Below are 9883 nucleotides of genomic sequence, written 5' to 3' on the forward strand. Positions count from 1 at the left end.
GAAGTATTAGAAACCAAATCCTACAAACCAAACAGAGGAATGGATTTCAAATCCAATCCAATCCAAATCCCATGGAATCCAAATCCCTCAAGGGAATCCAAATCCCTCAAAAACATTCCCGCAAACCAAACGCACCCTAAGCATTTTAGGTTTCACTGGACAAGCCATGGAGTTACATATTCTGAAGTTTTTGCTTCAAAATGCGATGGTCCTGGAAACACTAAATATTCACATAGATGATCCTCTTCATAATGCAAATGCGGTGATGAATTTCGAAAGGGCATCACCTCATGTGTCTGTTATAATAAATTCTGGTGAACTGGTTCGATAAACCTTCTTAGACTCGCATTTTCTGGTTCAATTGTCGTGCTTTAGAACATCAATGAATTTCTAATTATGTCTCTCACATTTATTATATAATGGGCCATCTCTGTATTGTATTTATTTTCTGGATCACAAAATCCTCTCCTCTGAAAAAAAAAAAGCCCACCCACGTATGGGTCATAGGTTTTCCATTGTCCCGACAATAGTCACTATCAAAGAGCTCGCCTACTGAAGTACAAAGGTGCGCTTAGATTCTCAGAAGAGGGAATCATTCCTCTCTACAGCTGCATGTTTCTATAAAGTCTATGGAGTTTATATCAAGAACAGAGACAGCAATTCTAAAGATGTTATGTGCATTTTGTTATAGAAGAGAAACTTATGCTTTTATAATGCTAAAATTCTTGTATCTCATTGGCAACGTAAGAACAAAAATCATCATGGTATAAAAATATCCTAAAATCACGAATATGTCAGATAGATATAAGAACATATAAGCATAAATGAGTAAACTAACTTGTGTGTATTGTAGGAGATGTTAGAGACTGGTCACTCTCACACCAGTTTTGCGTTGGGCTCTCTCTCCCCTTTCAACACCCATGGCCAGAGTACGTGAGAATGATGTGAAGCACATTTTTCTTGTTTTTGTGCTCCATGGTAGCTCAACCCTGATAAGATAAAGTACCATATTATGGTACAACTAGCATACACCTTGGGGTGGGAATCCACTTCTAGCATACCAACAATAGCAAGTCAATACACGAAATTTTTACAAGCAAATGTATACCAGATTTTCAAGAGTTACTAATCATGAACTACTTTCTTGGTATTTGACATCAGACAACCATGCCAAATTCTCACACAATGGCATCTTGACAGAAACACATGTCAAACAAGATAATTGTAATACTTCTTTCTGGTACTCAGGTTCAAAATAAACTTTTTGCACTTTATATGTGTTGGTTGGTATTCATGCAAACCTAAGACAAAGCATGATCTAAACAAGACAAGGATCTGGCCATCCCTGCAAGAGGTATATAAATTATTGCACTAAATCATACAAGGAATAATATGAAAGTTGAAGTTTGACAATGGTCTCATAATCAAACTACAGAAAAAGAGTCAAGCATGATATGAATCATTCAAGCATTAAAATATCAAGGTATCTAAAGAAAATCTAATTACTTACTCATCCTATATTCTGATTGATGAGTAAAGAATAACGCCACAAAATGCATTGTGCTAAAGAAAATCTTATTGTTTACTCATCCTATATTCTGATTGATGATATGGAATATCAGAGCAGAGGTAAGTTAAATCTTTAAACAACAAGGCCTTATATTATCATTCCTAGCACCAGTCATCAATCCAACCACCTTATCCTATCGTTTGACGTACGTCTTCAACAATAACCTATAGTTTGTTATGACTAATATCCAATAAGTATGCCTACTATCCTCGACATAGCCAAAGTTGCATATCACTTTTGCAGTTTCAGTCCAGCTTGATTGAGATGCTACCAAAGAGCCTTTGGCCTACAGCTACATAGAGCCCCAGAATTACAGGAGGTCTGGGGTTCAAACCTCACCAAAGGTGAGGAGGGTGTGTGCATTTATTTATCTTTCATTTGCCGTATATAAATATTATAAGCTTCAATTGATATTTCTCTTGCAAGACATTTCTACATAACTCAACCAACTGCTTTAGTCTATTATGGGGTGTGTAAAAAAAGATCAATATCCCTAATTACCTAGAGCTTCAAATTTATTATGTTTTTGCACAGGTTAAATTATGTCTTTTCTGTTGACAATCTCTTCACAATTTAGCAATACTTTTCATTAATAAGTCTTTCTTCTTAAAGTTCTTAGCTAAAGATAGACAACACACAGGTGTGAAATGATTTTTCACGTTTCATAATATATGCCCATGGCCATAGAATGAAAAGGATATTTGTTTGACCTCCCTAAGGAAAGAATGCTTGCTTGACCCCACTACCATAAACCTGAGTATTGTTTGGCCATTGTACCAGACATTAATTATATGTTTACTATAAAACATCTCCTATCATATATTGCCCATTTAGGGCAGCATCTACAACCCAACACCAAATCCCATTTTTCACTCCAACCCAACACCAAATGTTCAACCATTTTGGTATTGGTGCATAGTATAAAACCAAATGTGGTGTTGTACAATTCCTTTACACCAATTTGGTGTTGAACCACCTTCAATTACAAATTCGTCCTTCAAGTTTGATATTAATGTAATTTTAGTTTATTTCATTGTAAATGATGTTTTGGCTATAGTATTTCTTAATATTAAATCATAAATTACATTTATATTAGTTTATGATATATGATAAATTTCATTTTTAAGTTTCCAATTTTATTCAAAAAAATACTTAAAAATAATTTAAAACACAGTAATATATATAAGATAGAACACATAAATGACATATATATATATATATATATATTACAAAACGAGGAAATATTATTTAATTAATAAAGTTATTGTAAAAAAAATTATGGGTCGAATTTGTAAACAACTAATAAATTATTAGGTATTTAATGAACATCTATTTAAGTTAGGAATAGTAATACACCTGGAATATTCTATTTGGTATTAAAAATGGCATAAATTGGTAAATAGGTTGGAGATGAATTATTGTTAACATTAAATTTTATACCATTTTGGTGCAGAAAGTGGTGCAAACTATTGGAGATGGTCTTAAACCATTTTTAGGCAAGAACATAAATATTGTAACTGATTTACCCTTTTACTAATTTAGTGCAGTTGACTTAGTTTATATTGCTTTAACCAAATTTCAATAAAGCTAGATTGCTATAACATTCAATTTTCTAGCCTAAAAGTGGGTTTGGTGAACAAAAATATCATCTTGATTCAGAGTACAATGAAGTTTATAATGCAGTAGCCAAACTAATTTTTTTTTCCATCTCACAAATGATTTTTCTTTCACTTTTTGAATTGTTTTTTCAACTTTTTATCTATACTCAAACGGCTGCAAGTTGAATCATACTTGATAAAAATTGATAAATTGTGTTTTGCTGGACTTTTTAGGAATATTCTTTTAGATGACTAAAATTAGGAAGGAAACGTTAGATTTAAAAAGAAATTGCATTTGATCAGCAAATTCATCAATTATTAAGTGAGTATGAGCTAAAATTCATCCTCGGTTTCCAATTAAGGTTCATAAAACATCATGACTTCAATTGAAGCTTTCTAAACCTGGGGGAAGTGATTCACATACGAATAGTCTTCACAACAAGATAAAAACAAGGGAACAAAATTCATGATTTAATGAGTTTCCTATGGATTTGCGATCATCGGTCACAAACACACGTTGGAGTCACGTGACACCCAATAATCTTTTATAACTCAAGGGTAAAAAAAGGGCATTTACATTTCAGCCAACCCCTTTTCCTTCCAACCCTACTATTTTGTCATGTTAGCCGCTTTCGCATACATTCGCATGCCTCTACCAACTCCTCCATTCTCTTTCTATATCAAAGCAACAATTGCTGTTCTTCTATTTGATTTCTGAGATCTCAAGGTATGTAATATATGATTTTTATCAAGAAGATTGAAATCTCAGTTCCACATTTTGTTTACCCAAATTCAAGCCCTAGATAAATAATTTGTTCTACAGATATAAGTTTTCCCTGATTCAAATTGTAGATCAATAAATAGTTGCGCTACTAATGCAATTAAAGAACAAAAAATTAGATTTGACACAACAAGTTATCTGAGATATTGCAAATTGTTATATTTTTTCTGCCAGGTAAAACTACAAATTCGTAAAATTAATGTCAGTTCTTGTGCGATGTGATTGTATTCAACTATTATCACTAGCTTCATGTGGGTTTCTAGCCCAAGCGCTTAAGGATAGTCATATGCTGATCCATTTTAATCTACTAGCATTGTTAATAGAGAGTGAAAAATTAAGTAAAGAACCACCTAGCATTGTTAATAGAGAGGGAAAAATTAAGTAAAGAACCACCTTATCAAGTGTTGTGTGTTGAAGAACTTTCTCTGCTTCCTTGAAAGAAGACAATGAGGGGGGAAATAAAAATTCTAGAAAAAGAAATAGGCATTAACTACTTTTTTTAATAATTATTATAAAAGAAATGAGAAAAGTTATGATATTCCTTGACATTATGTTTTAATACTATTTTTTGAGGATTTATGTTATCATCGATATACTGTTCATCCCACTTCTATGCTGATTTTGAATCTGCTGCTCTTGTTATCAAGTTTCATAATTATGCAGGCTTAAAAGACTTCTCTTAATATCATTTGAGGATATTACCTATATATAGAAGTTACAAGTCCAAACAAAGATAGTCAGACAATTGTCTGTTAGTTTCTTATTATTCTCCCTGTTCTGCTTTTCTACAATTATACCATCTTATTTGTTCTATACATGTCGTCATATACTGATTACTAATTTCTCAAAAGCAATTAACAACTACTAAATGAGGGAAGAAGATAATAACACTAATTATGGTAGAATACTGTCAGTAGCCTAAGTTTTCCAAGAACTGCAAAAGTTCAATAGAAAAAATTAAGGAAACAAAATATGTGCCTTATCTGCCTATATCATCAGCAAGTTCCAACAAAGGTCATTCTAAATGCAAAACAAATTCAAAGTGTGTGTGTGTGTGTGTGAATGTTTTATAGATAATAAGAAAATCCAATTTCAGAAAGAAGTGTCCCTTTTCTTGTATTTGTAAACATAAACTTGCAAGTTTATAGCATCTGCCTTCTTCTCATACTTGTGCCCACATGTCTACAAGATATTCATTCTCTTCATTTGTTTCAATGAGCTTAAAGTCTCCCATCACAAAAATAAAACCCATAAACTTAATTTATTTCATATGCTTATGTAATTGCTTTTACTTAACATGACTGGTCATTTATTTAATAAGAATCACTCTAAAACAGTCAATTAATGGGAAGTAACTTCGTGTGTGTATTCACACACAAGAAAAACTCTGAAAGCCGAGAAAACACCTATAAGACCTTAAGTTATCCCTTGCCATCAACAAAAGAAAACTCGCACACCCATTTGGTCAAGCTCCAAACAACTGTATCCTTCTAGATATCATATGCAAACTAAAAATAAAAATAGAAGCCTACACCTAATGCCACCTAATGAATAACCAAAAATGGCATGCCATAGAATTGTCAAAAACATCAGGGAATGCAGTGTCCAAGAAAATTGAACCAGTTACTCATCTTATATTTTGATTCAGGGTGTGAAGTGCCTGGGCAGTAATATGTCAAGTTTAGTGTTGATATAGATAAAAGGTAGTCAGGTGCTGCCAAGAAACTAAGGAATGTTCATACACATGCTTTCCTTCTATGTACTCCAAAGTCCCAACAATACAAGATGAATAAAATCTGTCAATCTAATTATCTAACTAGAGGATATTTACTATCCTCAGATCTAGGTCAACAACAAACGAACTCCACCAAGAATATGAAAAAAGGTGCTCGTGATAGACTCCGCAAAATAAGAATACGTCAAAGAAGTCTCAGACAGCATGAACCTGGGACCTGATCATATAAGCCGGTTACCTATTGATATTCTACTCCAGATTTTCAACCTTTTGCCTTTAAAGTCTTGGTTAACCATGAGGACAGTTTCAAAACATTTCAAACACCACGGGAACCATGTATCAGATCTAGATCTTGACCAAGTGGAGATGGAAAGAAAAATCATGAGAAATAACATCTGTCCCGTATATGGTGAGTATCACCATGGTCGTCTTCCTATGGTGTGCCATCCTTACTGTGCCGAAGTTACAAGAACAAAGTTTATCAGATTAGTAGATCGGATACTTCGCTTACACTGTGGATCTAAGATGAATAGTTTAAGTCTTTGCATCAGCTACTACGAAGGGAGTTGGGATGTCCCTATGGTTAAAGGTTGGGTCAGTTTTGCCCTGACAAGAAACATTGAAGAAGTCGAGTTGCACTTTGATCGAAGTTTTCTACTCAATTATGTTACAAGCAATGGTCTGAAAGTAAGCAAAACCAACATGGTCAGCCTATATGCATTGCCTTGTCAACTTTCTCCATCCAAGGTACTGACCACTTTGACGCTCCATGGCTGCCAGTTCAAAGCATCTTGTTTGGGAATTTTCGAGTCCCTGCGGATTTTGATCTTAACAACAGTTGACTTGCTTGACAGCAGAATCGAACACTTGCATTCTATACCACCTATGTTGTCTGAGTTGTACATGGACCATTGTGTTTTGGAGGACAAGTTTTTTGTTACCGACAAAGTATTCAAAATCGAGTGTTTATATCTAAGCAACTGCATGACAAGCATGCAGATGATGTTCCCAAACTCTATAACAGTACCAAGCTTATGACTTTTCAGTTTTATGGAACTTACCTAGAAGGTTCCTCCATAAGGGGAGCTGATAAGCTGACAGATGTGTATATCAACATTGAGTACCCAATTGCAGATAGGTTGCAAGGTAATTTCATGTCCTCGTTCCTACAGGATCTACGACATCGTCAATGTTTAGAGCTAACTAGTTGGTGCCTTCAGGTAATAACTTGCTTTGAAAAAGAGATTAGATAACAAAATTTATCCTACTCCAATATATCACATTTTCATTGTTATTTTCAGCTTCTAGCATCAACACAATCTAGTAGTAAGGAGTATTTCCTTCAGCTTCAGAGCACAACAAAATTAACACTAAGTGTGGTTATAATCAAGCAAGAGCTCCCCGGAATATGTTGCTTGTTATGAAGATGCCCACCACTACAGACCCGAACCATGGAACTCAGAAAAGATTTTGCTGGAGCAAGTGTTACTTGGGCAAGACAGTTACAACTTTTTCATTTCAAAAGCTAACCACCAATTGCTTAAGAGTAACTCTAGTCTAATATATTCTTTTTTTATCGCAGGAGGGTTTTGTCCCAAATGCTTTTGATTTTCAAGACAACTATTGGGAATCACAGATTATGCCATTTGATTGCTTACAAAACTCATTGAAGACTATAAGCATTTTAGGTTCAATGGACGAGATGGAGTTGCATATTCTAAAGTTTTTGCTTCAAAACGGAATGGTCCTGGAAACACTACATATTTGCATGGATGATATTCTTCGTAACGCAGATACAGTGAAGAATTTTGAAAGGGTGTCACCTCATGTATGTGTTATTATAAATGTGAATTGGCTAGTTAAACCTTCTTAGACTCACATTTTCGGGTTCAATTGTCGTGCTTTAGAACATCAATGGATTTTGGATTATGTTTCTCACGTAAATTATATTATGGGCCATCTCAACTGCAAATTTCTATAAAGTCTATAGAGTTTAAATGAGCAGAGACACAGAAATGCTTAACATGTAACGTGCATTATGTTATGGAAGAGAATTTGTGTTTTAATAATGCTAAAATTCTTGTATCTAATAGGCAATTTAGGAACTAAATCAACATGGTATAAAATATCTCAAAATCACGAATATGTCAAATAAATATAGGAACATTTTGGCATAAATGTGTAAGCAAACTTGTGATTGTACGACATGTTAGAGATTGGCTCACCCTCACACCAGTTTCACGCTGGGCTCTCTCTCTCTCTCTCTCTCCCTCTTCAACATCCATGTCCTGAGCATGTCAGAATGGTGTGAAGCACGCTTTTCTTGTATTTGTGCTCTCCATGGTAGGTCAACCCTGATGAGATAATATACCACATTATGGTACGAGTAGTACAATCCTTGGGGCGGAAATCCAATTCTAGCATACTAACAATAGCAAGTCAATGCTTGAAACTTTTACAAGCAAATGTAAAACTAGGATATTGAAGGGCTACTAAGCATGATGAACCACTTTCTTGGTATTTAACAGTAGACAACCATGCCAAATTCTAACACAATGGCATCTTGATAGAAACACAAAGTCAAACAAGAGAACTGTAAATCTGTAACACTACGCAAGTTGCAAATAAACTTTTTGCACTTTATATGTGCTGGTTGGTATTTCTGCAAACCTAAGACAAAGCATAATCTAAATAAGACAAAGATCTGGCCGTCCGCAAAAGAAGTATACAAGTTATTGCAATAAATTGTACAAGGAGTAATATGAAAGTTGAACTATGAAAATGATTTCACTATCAAATTACAGCAAAACAGTCAAGCATGACATGAATCGTTTAAGCATTAGAATATCAAGGTATTTTAAACAAATTATGCTTAGGGGGATAATAAAATAACTACTTCCAAACCATGAGGATACAAACACCAAACTAAACCAATCAGGTTGTAAATAGTTCCTTGTGTTATTTTGATGGTCAATTCTAATAGCACGAAATTACATAGGAACAATTTCCAAGCACATCTTTGAACTTATTCTCCATCCATTTGTGTTTCTCTTTCTTTATTCAGGAGAGGAATCAGTTTTTATTTAAATCTTGAGGTGTAAGGTTTTGATGGTTTTGAACAAAAATGGTGAAGGGGGCTTGGGATGGTTCTGTTTCTCAGGGATAAGCAAAAATCTTGCACTACCCTCCAGAGCACCCCCATTGCACCAGTTTCACGACCATCAGGAAGAGGTAAATCACGGTGTCCTAGGGCAGGGTGGGAGGGAGATTCAACATCTTGTCTTTAGCATCAACACATCTGAGAATGCTTAGGTTAACTTGACCAATAGTGACATTATAGTTTGATTAAGTTCGTATGCATTGTATATGATACCAAATTTCCTTAGAAAACCAACTTTTTCAATGTGAGTTACGAAAAAGAACCCTAATTGATACCTGCAAACAGATAACATGGACCAGTCTCTTCTTTGGTATAACACATAATCTGAAAAGGAAAGGGAAAGGGAATTGGAGTACCTTAACGTAACCCAGAAGCTTGGCAAGACCAAGATGATATGGAAACTTTCTTGATAATCCAAGACGCTATCCCCAACAACAGTTCCCTGGTGGCCACCGCAAATGACCTCTTCTACGACGGTAATGGAAATGGCGGTTGCTTGGAGTCGGAGGCGGTGATGTTATTGTTGTTTGTTGGGGTCTTTGGACGTGGCTTTTGAGGATAATTGTAAAGTTCGTGGATCACGAAAGAGGGTGATGGAGTTCGTTGAAAATTGTGATACAAAAACCAGGAAGTGAAAACAGAACTGGCGAGGCCGTGCGTGTTCGTAGACGACCGTTTCTTACGATCACACATGGACGGACAGAGTGTTATTTCATAAACATGAACTTTGGGGTTTTCAGGTACCATTTTTAGTATTATAATCTAACTGGGATTTCACTCATGGATTAGTATAAATATCTCATTGAGTTCCCATAAGATAGAGAACAATATTGAGAGATTAGAAACTCTAGCTTTGAGAAGATATTGAGATATATTAAACACAATTTAGTTTTTCGGTTTGTAATTTCTCTTTGATGTTTCGGTGTTCTTCATCAGTTAAAGTTTCTCTTTTTCCCTGTAGAAATACATCACCATAGCGGTAGTGGAAGTGGAACAACGTAAATCTTCTATGCTTTGCATGTGTTTTGCAATTCTTTGG

General features: G+C 34.8%; 1 long non-coding RNA gene across 2 annotated transcripts in view; it reads right to left on the reverse strand.

Moving 5' to 3' along the window:
- LOC112505819 overlaps nt 1–9569 on the reverse strand; it is a 10643-nt gene extending 1074 nt beyond the window's left edge. Inside the window, exons 1-3 of one of the 2 annotated variants that reach the window (XR_003068445.1) lie at nt 9201–9569; nt 7910–8038; nt 839–989 (exon numbers count right to left, since the gene is read on the reverse strand). This is a non-coding gene — a long non-coding RNA (uncharacterized LOC112505819). Of the gene's footprint in view, nt 1–838; nt 1053–7909; nt 8039–9200 lie in introns of both variants that reach the window. The other variant, XR_003068444.1, reaches the window with a different exon arrangement.
- Between the last annotated feature and the right edge of the window lie 314 nt (nt 9570–9883).

This window comes from Cynara cardunculus (assembly GCF_001531365.2).
Source record: "Cynara cardunculus var. scolymus isolate 2C chromosome LG 2, CcrdV1, whole genome shotgun sequence".
In the NCBI taxonomy this organism is placed as follows: Eukaryota; Viridiplantae; Streptophyta; class Magnoliopsida; order Asterales; family Asteraceae; genus Cynara; species Cynara cardunculus.